The sequence below is a fragment of the Mustela lutreola genome, chromosome 10 (genome assembly GCF_030435805.1).
Source record: "Mustela lutreola isolate mMusLut2 chromosome 10, mMusLut2.pri, whole genome shotgun sequence".
Lineage (NCBI taxonomy): Eukaryota > Metazoa > Chordata > Mammalia > Carnivora > Mustelidae > Mustela > Mustela lutreola.
Genome location: NC_081299.1, coordinates 73,585,200 through 73,600,458, shown reverse-complemented (window position 1 = coordinate 73,600,458; position 15,259 = coordinate 73,585,200). Strand labels below are relative to the sequence as shown.

The window sequence follows — 15,259 nt, the reverse complement described above, 5'->3', positions numbered from 1 at the left end:
GCTAGAAAGAGCGATGACACCCCGCCCCGGCAAGCTTGGCTTATACCTCAACCTCGCTCTTTACTTAGAACTTGGGGTTGAAAGTCCGCAGCCTACATTTGTGTGGACAGCCCCCCCCCCACTTCATTCACACACCGCACACACTCAGCCCAAGGTGCTCCCTAGCCAACACCTCCTTCACCGGGCTTCTGTTGCTCCCACTTTGGCACAAACACTTAAAAGGAAACGGAGGAAGAAAACGTTGAGGTCATTTATTAGACTCTCCTGTGACTTTGGTTTCAGGACTAGAAAGCGAGTACGGTAGTGTGTGATTTATGAAATCCCTCCCGCTGCTGCTTTTCCTTATTTTTAGGGTGATGTACAAGAAGTGAGTTAGCCAAGACTTGACTGGTCGCATTTTATGCCGACACCTGCGAGTCCTAGAATGGAAGGGCAGAAAAACAATAATGTGGACAGAGAGGCGGTGGGGAGGGATTTAGCTGTTAATGGAAATTTCTCCTTCAGACCCTCTTGGGGGAAAAAACAAAAAAAGCTACCTTTTGAAGGATGAATCTCCCCTCTATTTTTTTTCTACCTGGCCCCTATGTTTTAAAAAGGTTAAGGCCATGTGTGTGTGCATGTGTGCATGTGTGTGTTTTGAGAGGAACAGGCAGAAAGGGAGGGAGTGGAAAATGATTGTTATCATCCCAAAGTCCTTCTTTTCTGGCTCGCTGCAGCTCTGTTGATGAAATGCCATAACAAAAGTGAGCTCACGCCTGTGTGCCTCTATGGTGCAAAGTTCCTGGGTGCCAGATGGGCCTTCTGTGACTGGATGAGCGTGGGTTATTTCATTTCCTACATCTGGGACACCAAATGGCTGCCCAGAACTCCACAGGAGAGAGACACCGCTTCTCAGCTGGGGGAACCGCCCCTTGCCGGGGATCCCCACGCAGCAGAGGGGACTCGTCCCGTGGTTCCCAAGTGCGATGTCAAAGCTCGCCCACACCGGGGCCATGGGGAAACTCTTAGAACCTGGATCAAGATAGAAATAAACAATAACCAATAATGGATGTCAGCTGCAGTTTAAAAAAAAAAAAAAAAAAGGAAAGAACAAATGAAAACAAACCGTAAGCATTTTCGCCGTCTGGCCTTGGAAGATGTTTTGGGGAATAATGTTTTGTATTTCAGCTTTAAAATTCCTCTGTGACCTTCTAGTCCCACACATCTCCGTATTGCTCATGGTACAGATAAGTGAGCTAAAATGGTCTGAGGACCACGGGCATATACCACAGCTTCTTGGCCTCTTTATCACTTTATTTCGATTAACGGGACAGGGTATGTTGGTGTGTAATAGTAGCAATAATTTCCTTTTCCCAAGTACTGTGCCAAAATCGGGCGTCCAGCAAGCAGAACATTTAACGCTGTTCAGAGGAATACAAAGGACAGAGAGTCTAAAAAGCAGGCTTTTCCTGTTTTGGGGTGTGTCATTGAGATACTCGCTGTCACCTCCATTCCTTGCCCATCAAAACTAGTTATCCCAATCACTCAATTTATCCTGCAGGAAAAAAATTTTTTTTACAAGAATACGTGATAATGTTAAGAAAAAAAAAAAAAAAGAATCTGACAGTTGACTTAAACTCTTTTGCATAAGATATTTACAAACCACAGCAGATTAAAGGGGGGTTTTATGCATTTTCACATCCTGCTTGGTTTAAAGCAGCAATTTTCTGCAAGGACAACAGAGAAAAAAAAACATGCTTTACACTGCTTATATTAATTACATTTTTTCATTACCCGTCATGTTTTCTGCAGGCTTGTGTATTATTACTGCAAAATGTAATGAAATAGAAAAGGAAAAAAGAATGGACTTCTGGGAAATTTTCCAATTCTTGAAATGCAATGTTAATTGCGAGCTATTTTTAGGGCTGCACAGATAGTGCAGGACCCGGTGCCATCAGAACAAATGGGTCCGGTCCAGGTGCAGCTTCCCCAGTGACAGCCTCAGTCTCTGCCTCGGGAGAGCTTGAAAACCTCCATCTTGCCTGATGCCAAGTCTACCGAAGGGCATGGAAGGATTTCTACAGATGAGCTACCCACCACGGTAACACAAGAAATGGGCCACAGCGATTCTTGGTAGTGAATCCTAACATTCTCTTCAACCTCCACTCCATCAGAGAGAAAGAAAACTGAGAAGTATTAAGGAAAATGCTGACACATATTGAAATGGTCTCCTAGGCTCTTAAAATGAGGAATCCCCCGATTGCCCAAGGGGTGGTGACAGACAAGACTCTTTCTCAGTCACCTTTTGCCCCTGCTAGAGAATTGCAACTTCTTAGTCTTGGGTCTGTACCGCCAAGGATTTGATGGAAGTTGTCTGAGAACCGGGAACTTGATGGATTGGAGAGATAGTGTTCCTTTTATTACTAAACTAAATAGACCATAGAACTGACTTCCTGTTTGATTTGTCTGAATAGGTGACTTTGGCATCCACTGATGCCTTTTTGTATTACCTCTGTGCCCCAGAATCCCATTTCCTGATGCAGGGTTGGAGCCAACCTTGCCAATGATGGAGAGGTATAGTAAATATGTGTACCAGGGGCCAAGTGTTCTTTTAAGGAAGGTCTCAGAATGGCTTCTAGGAATTCAGAAACTCTGAGCTCATTGGAAAGCTGTCAATCTCAACATAACAGAAAGCATCTGAGGCTGTCTGGGTGTCCTAGCCACCCCTAAATGTTAAACTCTTGCAAATGCAGCCTGTTAAAAAAAAAAAAATAGACAGCTGCTAAAACCCCTGAATTCCTATAATTCTTATTGTTACTTCCACGTTCACAAAGTTAACACAAATGTCCATGGAAGTCTTTGGGCCAAAGCTTGCTTTAGGCTTTCGAACTTAGAAATCCAGTTATGAGCAACATTTCACCCACTTATGAGCAACAGGAAAGAACAAAGGGTTAGTATTTTGCAGCCACTAGTCTTCTCTGAGCTGTGAGGCAAATACCCTGCTTGCCCATCCCATCTGCTCCAGGCTGTTCTTCCAGGATCTCAGTCGGAGTCTTGTGCTCATTCTGAAGTCAGCATATTGCGACCTCTACTGCAATGTTGTCATCAGATGCAAGTTGGCTGTCTGCCCCAAGACTATTGCTTTAGCACTGATTGACACATTCTTTGGGGTAAAACATGTAATAGAGAAATTCCAACATTCTAGGAGTTTCTTCCAGGAGCAAAAGTCAATTATAAGAGCAATTGGTAAAATCAGTGGTACGCAGAGCAAGAAGGCAAAATGGAAATTGTGCGTAAGAACCAAAAGCTTATATAGCTGGACAGAGAAACATGAGTTTCCATTCCCCATTGCCTAGATTCAAATTAAGAAGATCAACCTGCATAGTTCCTGTCTAGCCTGGCCCATATTCAGTAGCATTTAAAGGTGAGCTAACTGACTCGTAAATATTTTTGGCTTCCATCTCCTGCTCGTCACAATGATGGTGTCAGGCCATTTTCTAATTTGTCCCTGGTTTATTCCAGTCACTCCCCATCTTAATCACCTGCTGCTCCAGAGCCTGCCTCTTTGGACTTCTGTGCTTATTTGATTGAATTGGTAGAGAAGTTCATTGGTATATCATTAATCCGTAGAACGCCTTCCCAGGAAACACAGTCCATTCTGATCCCTGGCTGAGAAGGTCTTTCTGATGGCCACACTCCCGAACCCACCTTTCTTCCCATCTGCGTACTCCGGGGGCCAAACCAGTTATCTTTGATTACAATCCATCCCACCACTGTCTCCAGGACAGACTGGAATGTTCAAAGAGTCAATCGACATGGTTTCACAAGAGCTATTTAAAATATATATAGTCCATATACTACATGTACATGAAAAAACAAATGATGTCATAAGGGCTTATAGTAAAAGGCCACCATCTTACCTTTTTCATTCTCAATGCCTAACTCCTCTCCTACACATAATCAATTTTAATAATGTATGTTTATTTCTTTATCTGTTTATAATATTCCAGTGCTTATCTTTTTAATTCCAATAGGGTTATATCTCTATTTTTCTTTCTTTTAAAATTTTATTTATATAATTGAGAGAGAGCACGAGGGAGAGCATGAGCAGAGGGAGGGATAGTGGGAGAGGGAGAAACAGATCCCCCCTTTTAAACAATAACTGTTTACTCCCTGCTATTATATGGCTCCTTTACATTTTCCCCTCTCACTCTATATGCCTCTCTCTTTCCAACTATTAATACTTACAGCTTTAACGTTCTTGTATTGGTTATATTTGTAGTGTTAAATAATATACCCAATGTCTATTTATCATTTCAGCAACTTCATATGTGTTTGATAAAGATATTGTTGGCTCTGTCCTTCCCTCTTCCTCCACATGCCCTCCCACTCCACATCCATGCATCTGTTGTTAACTCTACTTACACATTTCAATTGTCAAAACTGATAACATTTCTGCTCCTCTCTGCTCCTTAAGGCCTGAAGTAGGTTCATCTAGGGGCTGACTCTAACAGACAATAGCCTCTAATCTATAATGCAGGATTTATGTGATCATAATTATATATAAGTATTTTCACTTGTGGACCAATCTCTTTCTTTCCTGAGACACCCACCCAGCTGTGTTTGAATTTCTGCTCCCATCTGGACAGCTTGCTCCTAAGCCACTGCCCACTCACCTGCTGGCTTCCCACCCTGCCCCTCCAGGTGAGAGCTATTATTTCCTAGGTCTCACCCAGGAGTCTTCCTCCTTCATGATGTTTTCCATTTTGCTGGAGTTCCTTTTCAATTACCTTCTTAAGTATAAACTATGATAGTTTGGTTACTACTATCATTCTAAACTAGTCATCACCTACTGTCATACTGTACTTACATGCTAGATATGTTCTTCTCTTCTCTACTTACCTGGTGGTTTGGCTGGGTATAGAACTCAATGATCAAAATTATTTTCCCTCAGAACTTCGAAGATATTGTTCCATTGTCTTCCAGCATCCAGTGTTGCTAGTGAGAAGTCAAAAACCATTCTACTTTTCATTCCTGAAAGGTAACCTGTTTTTTTCCCCCATTGTTTCTCAGGAGCATCTCTCTTTCCTTGGTACTCTAAAGTATCCTAAGTATATGTCTAAATATGGACAAAAAATAGTTTTAAAGCATTTTGATGGAAAGATCTATTTAGAAAAGGTTAGGAAGCAGAAGCTATGTTTTGGCTTCTGAAACTCACATGGATACTAGGGAAGAAATAAATCAAGAATGCACATAAACGTGATTTTCTCTTCTCTGGCAAACTGAATTTAGAGTGTGGAGTTCAAATATTAATAACCAAGTAAACAAACACATCCTTTGGGGAAAATGCCAGAATCACTAATTTTATAGTTTTTCTTAAAAAAAAAAAAAAAAAGCCCTCAAAGGCTGTGAAGTGGAAGTTATCTACTCCTTATTCATGAGGTAGAAGAAAGAGACTGGATCAGATGGAAAGAAAATGCCTAAATTTTTGACATCTTCTTACATTTACCAAAAAAAAACCGAAACTATTTGACTGCATTTTAAAAGAATGATGAACATAAACACAAGAGCTCAAGGAAAAAAAGATGTAATGAAGCATTTCCTTTGATAGATTTTGCATAAATACCTCATCATGCAGCAAATGAACCTGGATTTTAGGTCACACAGATCTGGAGGGGAAATCTGGCTCTGCCATTCTTTAGTTATGTGACTCTTGAGCAAATTACTTGAACTCAGTCGATGTTAATTTCCTTCCTCACTTATCCCTAACTCTACTGGTTCAACATGGAGGTTCGGGGAGTTGTAAATATTCTGTATCCAGTGTACCATGATGAGGTACAAACCCAAGGATGGGTTTATAAATGTAACAGAAAGTTAAATTGGAAGTTTTGATGGATGCACCAAGACACAATTGATACTGCATTCCAAAGACAGCGCAAGACCATATGCAGAATTTCCAAAAGGAGAAATACAGAAGAACCAATTGCATAATCCTTTAAATCTGTCATTCCCATTGAAGATATAAAAGTGCCTTGAATTAAGGAAGAATTTTGTGAGAAGGATTTTGAAGACCCTTTGGTATCTGGAACTCCTATCCTCTTAAGGAAGATTAGTGAGCTCTGGAGCCCTTCATGTGTGTCTCTTTTAGTTAGGGAAACAAGTGACCAGTGCCTAGGTTACATCTCAAGAAGATAAAATGCCCCCAAAAACAAGGTAATAGATTAATAGACTACCTTCAAGAAGTAACTACTCACCAAGATTTGTAAACACTAAGAACTTGATGTAAAAGGCTCAGGACTGTTTTAAAAGGGGATCTAATGAAGGGGTGGCTTAATAGACTGAGGAAACATGTAATAATTATCTCCTAACATAGATACATCTATCTTGAGCTATATCATGTTTATTGGCACAATCCCCTTCTCTCAGTATATATTTCTATACACCTAGAGTGAACTTTGTGATTCCATATTCACAATACATCTGCAACAATTCTAAGTTACCATCTTATTAAAATAGTAGCTAGCATTCATTGAGAACTTTCCATGTGCCAAGCCCTGTTCTGAGTGCTTCATACCTTTTAACTCACAACAGTCCTAGAAAGTAGGCAAAAATGCCTATAAAAACTGCCATCCCATGATGAAACTGAGGCAAATAGGGTAACTTTCCCACTGATTCACAGCTAGGAAGTGGCAGAGCTGACTTCAAGCTAGGTGGTCCAGCTCTAAGGCCTGAATTCTTAATGATTATGACATTTTGTCTCTAAAGGTTTGGCAAGAGCAATTCCAAAGCAGTAAGTCCCTTTCCTTTTATTTTCAGCAAATATGGCCATCTTTCATCATTCCAACTAATCTTTTTAAGCCTTCAGAAAAGTTTGTGCTGATTTGGAAAGCTCCTACTGAACAAATAAAATGAAAATTTCCAACCTCATAGAATGACTTTTTGAAATTAAGATTGTGTAGGAGTGGAATGGAGGAGAAAACAAACAAGTAAATACGGTACTTGGTGGCCACAACTGGCCATTCATCAAGACATGTCAACAACACCCAACTTAAGTTTGATGAGTTCAATATTTTCAGGACTAGCAGAACTTCTCATGACCTGTATAATTGAGCAGAACTTCTTGGTTAAGATGGGCCTGGGGCTGGACCTCAGCTCTCAAGGCTAAATTTCTTCATTCCACAGTTCTTCCAGGTCACTGTCAAAACCACTGGTAATTTTACACTGCAGTGATCTGTGCCTTTTCCTGGCCTGAGGATAAATAGAAAACTTAACAGTTCTGAGAGCTGTTGACACCCTGTACTCAGAAACACAATCAGAAAATGTTAAAAGAAACCCTTGAAGGATGTGAATGAAGGATGTGGACATCCGCACATGGAAACTCCCCATGTGGTGCCAGCCTTGCTCCCCGGCTCTGTAGCAAAAAAAAAAAAAAAAAAAAAAGAAGAAGAAGAAGAAAGAAAGAAAAAAAGAGAGAGAGAGGTCAGAGAGGGAGCCAGGGTGTATGCCTGAGGCTTTAATAGAACACAATAAAGGATGAGCACTTCTAGAAAGTCTTTAAATGCCCATTCATTGGTAACCAGAGGATTCCAGGGTGCTCAAGAAAGGTGGCATTAGAGTGATACAAGGGATGACTTTGGGGGTGATTAGGGAAATCCAGTTTCTCCCTAGCCACTGTCAAAAGCGGTTGTTCACTTTCCTATTTGACAAACATACCCTGATACATTTTAAAAGTTATTTTCCCCTTTAAGTATATAGCCCACCCAACCTAAACTCACACATTTACAGAAAAGCAAGAGAGGTAGAGATGTTTCCTGAAGCCTACAATTGGATACTTGGTCTGACAACAGGACTGCTGGTTTGAACTGAGAACAGTTACAGTACTTTGTGATCTGTCAGTAAGAGCTATAAGGAAAAGTTAAGAAAAGGGAAGGGGTGGCTGGAGGTAGAGAGAAAGTGAGCTATAAATCCTGGCTTTGAAACATACACTATGCAGGCGCATAAAAGCTCAGACAGAAATCCACTCCAGCCCTGGACCCTACTCCAGTACCCTCATATCAATATCTCCAGAGTCTTCCCCTCTTTAAGTACAATGAAGACGTGTTTAGGTTTTCCTTTCAGAAATACAAGTGTCAGGGGCACCTGGGTGGCTCAGTGGGTAAAAGCCTCTGCCTTCAGCACAGGTCATGGTCCCAGGATCCCAGGAAGGAGCCCTGCATCAGGCTTTCTGCTCGGCGGGGAGCCTGCTTCCCTTCCTCTCTCTTTGCCTGCCTCTCTGCCTGCTTGTGATCTCTCTCTCTGCCAAATAAATGGATAAAATCTTTAAAGAAAAAAAAAAGAAAGAAATACAAGTGTCTCAGGATGTTTCCCTTCTTACTTGCCAGGGATAGATGTAGACAGCATCATTCTCAATTTAATTATTACCCACTCAAAATACATGGCTTTCATTCTTTCATTCTCTCACTCCAAATATAGACAGCAAGTGGTGATCTGGGTATAGGAGATCATCTGTGAATCTCCTATGTTCAGTCCATTGGAAAATGAAGGATGGGTAATTTTTTACACACAAAGACAATAACAGAAATAGGTGCATGATACAGTGACAATAGAGACAAGAGGGTAATTAAATAGTGGGGACAAGATGCAGGACCCAAAGTGTCCTGATAAATAATGATCTGAAAGGAAAAACAGGAAGGGTCTAAGGTTTTGCCTCATTAAAATAAGGATTTAGGAGTTGGTGCATACCCATCTGAGCCCTCATCTTATGGTCAACATGGGTTTCATAGGCCTTCCGCTAAGCCCTTGGATTCAAATGCAATGTGTGTCTCGGGCAAAGGGAAAGAGGCTGTATAAGCTATTTTGCAGAGTTAAATAAATCAACAATGGGACGATGAGGAATGGCCTTTGACAAGTTCTCATGTTCAGCTCAAGTGCAAGGGAACACGTTGCTCCAGTGGAGAACAATACACCTGCCGAGGGTCCATCCTGGAGGTGAGATGCAGTGAGGGAGCACTTCTGGGCTTGGTGATGCGTGTACTGAACTCTGCTCCGTGGCAAGTGGGGCCATGGAGAGGATTCTACTGCAACAGCTGAAAAGGGATGATTAAGAGGCAGCATAAGTCGCGTGGATCCTGTCCTAGCACTACGCTCTCTGAAGATAATGATGATGAACGAAATGACGAATGAGCTATGATATTCCTATAAAAACCCTCCTGTCCTCTCTAGCCTTCTTTTCTTCTCCTATTCTCTTTCCTGTCTCTAAATCCATTTCTCTAACTCTTTGATGATTCAAACCCCTTTTCCTATAAAGACAACCTGAAAATGTCCTCCATATCGGTCCCGGAGCCACCTGAAGCCTGTCTCCCTTGCTAATGATGACGCCTATCCCAGCTGACACAAGCCATTTTTACATGGAGTATTTGATGGTTCTGTGTTTTGTTCTGATGATTGTTAGCTCTTTTGGTTCATTGGTGTTGGAAATAAATCACATCTAACCTCTTTTGTACTAAAATTAACTGTCTCCTTGGACTGATTATCTTGCCCTTGGTCTCCGTGGAGTTGCACCCACAGGATCTTCAACGTGCCTGGCAGGCTGAATGGTTCCCTGAAGTTACGTGTTGGGGGCAGCAAGTCTGGCTTTCCTAGGCTCTGGTCAAGAGGGCTTGGCTACTCCTAAAAACAGCAGAAAATGCTTCAGCAAAGTTGAGAAACAAAGCAGGAAACAGAAGCCCTCTCACATATATGTGTTGCAAAGGCTCCGGTGAGGCAGGAAACTAGAGTATTTTGGACATGTTCATCTGTTTGGTTACTAAATGAGTTTACTTTTCTCAATAATATATTATAATTTCCCTTCAGAACTTGTCAGAAATACTTTTTTTTTTTTTCCTGGTAAAATTGCTTTCCTTAAAGAAGAAAGAACACAATTCCAGCACAAAATAGAAAAAAAAATCATAAATCTTGTTTTTAAACCTGGTAAACAGGTAAAGTCTTGGCCACAGTTTTAGGCATAAGCAAAGGTTCTTTTTCAGAGTGTAGGAAAGTTGGTCTACAAAAAGAGAAAAAATAGTTCAATGGCCTCAACAGGGGAGGAAGTGGGACAGGAGTGGTGTCAAGTGACAGGCAGTTCCTCCATCCCTAAGTTCAAATGCTGACTCTAACTGAACTAAACTGATGTGCACTGCTTACCTCTTTAACGTGTCATCCCTGTTATGGAGGCAAGGACAACCACTTGCTGGCTGAATTTTTTTCCTCCCCATTCCCTACACCATTTGGATGTTCCACCAAGCTCTCGGACTTGCTTCCCAATTCATTCTCTGGCTCTTCCTGTACTTCCCTCCTTCTAAATGTGGACTCTCAAATTGAATTCAGCGTGATCAAAATCCTAGAATCATTACAAAATTTTAAAACGTCTTTCTTTTCCTGATTTCCCGATTCCTGTTAATAGCACCATTCTGCTATACATGTACGCTTGAGACCTAAGCAACAAACATGATCCCCACCCCTACAGAACACTCTGATTCAGTAGTCTACATTATGAGCTTCTCTTATTGAAAACTCCAACTATGCATCCTTTCCAGCTCTTACATGACAATGTTTCTATTGCTCCTTTATGATTCTATGGTCTAGCCAGATGTTAAAAGACCTCTATCATAAGCAAGCCTCACACTATTGAAGGAACTCTCAGCTCTAGCCATGCCCGTCCCCCAAAGGTATCTGGCTCATTGTTACTTCTAAGTCTTTGTTCATGCCTTGCCCTCCATACCTAATGCCTCATCCCTCTCTCATGTATTTAAACTCTTCCTGTTTATCATAGTTTAGCTCAAGATCCATTTATATCTATGAAGCTTTTGGGGCCGTTCAAGTTCATGGTGGTCCCTCCCTCCCTGCCCCCAGCTTCCATGGCAATTACAGTCAGCACTACTCATTTGGCATTTATCATCTATTCTCTTGTATTGCCATTAATCCAGCAGACATTTTTGAGCACTTACTATCTCTGCTATGACAGGCTCTGTGATATTTTCTGTTCATAAAAGGCTATTAAGAGACAAGAAGCATAAAGGAGAAGGGAAGATGGGCAGAATAAGCAGGTCAAAGAGAAAGAATCTCTCAAATAAAAGAGAAGTGAAGATATCCTGCATCCTAGGAAGGAGAACCAGTTTTAAGTTGTTACCTCTCAGCTCCAAGTCTGCCCTTTTATCCTCCACTTTGTGATGTTGGACTGGGACTCTACAAACATCATTTTTGCTTTGTCAGTGGACCTCCTGAAGTCTGTTCTTAGGGAGTACTAGAGGAACACTAAGGCTAGAGAAGGAAGAAGGGACTTGCTCCTTCCTATCTACTATCTGTTGCTTCCTATGGGCTTCCTGTCCGTTAGTGGTTCTCACAAGAGTCACCCCAGACATATTTCCTCACTTCCTCACTGGAAGTTCCTTCTGGTAACAGCAGTGGAGTCCAGTTTGAAGTTTTTCCAATTCATAGAACCAGCCTCTCTGCACTCCCTCTCCTCTTCCTGAGACACCACTACATGCCAGGTGGGATGCGCTTTCCTCTTCAGAGTCTGGATCCCAGGCTTTTACTAATGAAGAGACATTAGCACCAATCAAACATCACCTTCTCCTTGGAGGTCTGACTTTCACCTCCATGGACTCCTCCTTTAAGCTTCTAAATGTTAATAATCACAGTCTCTTCTCTTTTTTCTTTCAGCCCTAAGTGTGACAAATGTTTCCTCCTCTCATGATATTTTACAGTCCCCTTTGTAGTCTTTCAGTGACCCAGGTTACACTTCCTTATATTAAACTCTCTCCATTCGATAACTAGAATGGTTTCTATTTCCTGACTGGACCCTGGCTGAGAACAAAAGGAAGCAGTTTAGGGGCATAGATTAATAAATGCATAGTGATGTCACCAAAAGAACCAAGAGATACATTAAATATTCAAACAATTTAGAAAAACGAAGGAAAGGGAGTGAGAGAAATAAAATTCAAAGGGGACAAATTAAATCCAGTTCTATCACTAATTACATTAAATGCTAATGGACCAAAATGCTCAAAAAAAATCCAGAAATTATCAGAATTGATTTTTTAAATACAAGAGCCTACAATAGTTACCCCATAAGAGATATTTAAATACGATGAAACACATGGGTTGAAAATAAACAGATGAAAAAAGAACATATAATACAACCAGTAAGCATAGAAAGACTGGAGTGGCTACATTAATAGCAGATAAAATAAGCTTCAAGGCAAAAAGTATATCAAATGTAAACATGGACATTTTATACTGAATACAGAGTAAATTCATTAGAGAGAGATAACAATCAAATTTGTATATGTATAACTGCACTTAAAAATACATGAAACAAAATAATGACAGAATTAAAGGGAGAAATATATAACCACAATCATGGGAGATTTAAACATCCTTCTCTCAACAATTCATAGAATGGAAAAAAAATTGCTCTATACATAGAGGGTCAGAATAATATTATCAATGTGATCTAACTGATATATTATACAGTGCATCACCCAACAACTTCTTTTCAAGTGCAATTGTATATTCACCAAGATAGAACATATGCTAGGCCATAAAACAAATCCAAAAGATTTTTAAAAATTGAACACCATGGTAAATAACAGAAGATTAAACAACTGACTTGCAATTTGAACTCAGCCCCAGAAATTAAAACAGTAGTTAACACCATCAATACCAACATTATCAACCACCCTTCCCACACAGAAAGACTCACATAAAAGTACATTACTCTGAGTGTTCAGAATACCTGGGATATAATGGGGTGTAGAATTAAGGAGCAAGACACAAAATTTTCTAGCTGGAGAAAATTAGGCTCCTTATAAAGAAAGTAACCCATCAAACATCAGACTTACTGGAGTCAGCAATACTGGATTTTGGAAGAATGGAGCAATGTCTAAAAGTTTTAAGTAACAATGACTTTTGACCTAGAATTCCATTCCCAGTCTGTCAGTCATGTGGAGGAAGAATAAAGACATTTTAGACATGCAAAATCTATATCATTGTAATGCTTTAGAAAGTTATCTGAAAACATACCTCAACAACAACAAAAAAAGAATTAACCCCAAAAAAGGGGGGGAAAAAAGAAGGAAAGTCATAAAATCAAGAAAATAGACCAAAAGAGAGACAAAAATATCATTTAATGACAACTGTGCCAGAAAGAAAAAGTTCCACAGGAGCAAAAGAGGGAAGTTTTGGAGAGAAGTTGTCTAGATAACTTAAAGCCGCTTTACTTAAGTCTATGCACAAAATTTTTTATTTATAGTAAAGATATTGGAACATTTGGAAAATTAATCAGAAGACTACAGAAAGAGACATAAGAAAAAATGAAGTTATTTTTATTTCCAAGAGAAACAGAGGACAGGAAAAGAAAGGAAACACAGATGCAATACACTACTTGGCTCATCATTGAACAATAGTTGCATGTGACTATTAAAGAAACTGAAATTACTTTATTTAAACAAGTATGTGGAAGGGAAAAGAGGCATAGAGTTAAGTTTTTTTCTACCATGGCAAAAAATACAGTAAAATATTTCTAAAATTTATCAGTCAAAAAATAAGGATATTGTTTAGATTTAATGAGTTAATAGCACTTAGAACAGTGACCATTACTTGTTAAATGGTATTGACTATTTTTAGAAATATGAAGTTCAGTATCAGAGGAAAGAGCTAGAAGAATTGAGAGTGGTTGTCTTTTGGGCATAGTTTTCAGAATGAGAGATAAAACTATTTTGGTTCATTAGAAGCTTTTTGGTAATACATCACTTTGAAAATAATACATGTGTATTGCTTTTATAAAATAAAAAATTAGTAACAAAACAGCTATATTATAGAATAAAATATAAAAACATGAAGGTATTGTAAATAAAGGAGTAAAAGGTAATTTATAAGTATAGTGAATGTGAATTTTAAGGAACAAAGTGTATATTTTTAATTGCTTATATTAATGTTTTTCATACATTTTTGAGTCAGAAAATAAAAAACATTTTTTTTTAAAAATCAGTCATACTCAAAAATAAGTAACCTATTCCATAAACAAACAAACAAAACAAATCAGAGACACCTCTCTAAAAAGAGATACTGAAAACAAGAGAAACAGTTGGGATACCAGAGTGTTAAGTGAAAACTAAAGCTGGATATCCAAAGCACAGCATGGGCACAAGTCACCCCGATGAAGCTAGAAGTCAGGTTAGTGCTTTACGGTCATTAATAGCTGACAAAATATCTCCATCCATCAGCCCAAGACAACAGTCATAAAAGAAGTCTCCTGCCCATAACCAAGAGTAAACACTGAGTTCTTGTATTAAAACTAGGATCCTCCCCTACAGTGCATCCAGGGGAAGGACCTAGAATTGCACCATTTCTTCAGGGTGATAGACCCAGTCAAGTCACAAGTATAAGCTTTGGTCAGAAACAGACTATTCTAGGGTAGAGGCAACCATGAGCCATCCCCATAAGGAGTACAACAGGACCTAAGAAAAGTTTTAAAAAATGATTCAACAGGGGCGCCTGGGTGGCTCAGTGGGTTAAGCCGCTGCCTTCGGCTCAGGTCATGATCCCAGGGTCCTGGGATGGAGCTCCGCATCGGGCTCTCTGCTCAGCCGGGAGCCTGCTTCCTTCTCTCTCTCTCTGCCTGCCTCTCTGCCTGCTTGTGATCTCTCTGTGTCAAATAAATAAATAAAATCCTAAAAAAAAAAATTATTCAACAAAGAGAATTAAAAAGTGTATTGTTTAAAATCCATAGCAAGGAGAGAGAGCCAATAAATCAGAAAATAGGAGAAGTTAAACCCAAAGAAATAGAGATATTTGAATAATATAAAAAGGACATTAAAATGAGCAGTATTTTAAGTCCTCAAAAAGATGAAAGAAGGAATTACATCTATGAAAGTAGACCAGGAAATAATAAAATTTAAAAATCATGAAAATTAAAAATATTTATAAAATTAAAAATTCGTAGGTTAAAAAGTTTAGACAAGGGTGAACTGGTAGAACACTGAAGTAATCAGCAAAAGACTATCCAAAAAGATAAAAAATTCAGGGTTGGGGGAGAGGGGAAAAATTTGAGAGACATAGAGCATAGAGAAATGATTAAAATGCTCCAACATGTATCTCCTAATAGTAGTTTTATAATACAGATATATATATAATACAGTTTTATAATACAGCTTACACAGAATGTATTATAGAGAGATAGTAATGGGAATTTTCCAGAACTGAAGAGAGTCGTGAGTCTGAGACTGACCGAGTCCCTCAA

The 15,259-nt window shown here is 39.5% G+C and overlaps 1 long non-coding RNA gene across 2 annotated transcripts; it reads right to left on the bottom strand.

The window, feature by feature from the left end:
- Positions 1–237: 237 nt before the first annotated feature.
- On the bottom strand, positions 238–11,955 carry LOC131809970 (uncharacterized). 2 transcript variants are annotated; one of them, XR_009345353.1, is made up of 3 exons: positions 11,147–11,955; positions 4,882–9,065; positions 238–1,011 (listed from the first exon to the last, which is right to left on the bottom strand). It is a non-coding gene; the product is annotated as an uncharacterized LOC131809970 (long non-coding RNA). The 2 variants fall into 2 exon arrangements; XR_009345352.1 differs by having other exon boundaries at positions 238–9,065.
- Positions 11,956–15,259: the final 3,304 nt, after the last annotated feature.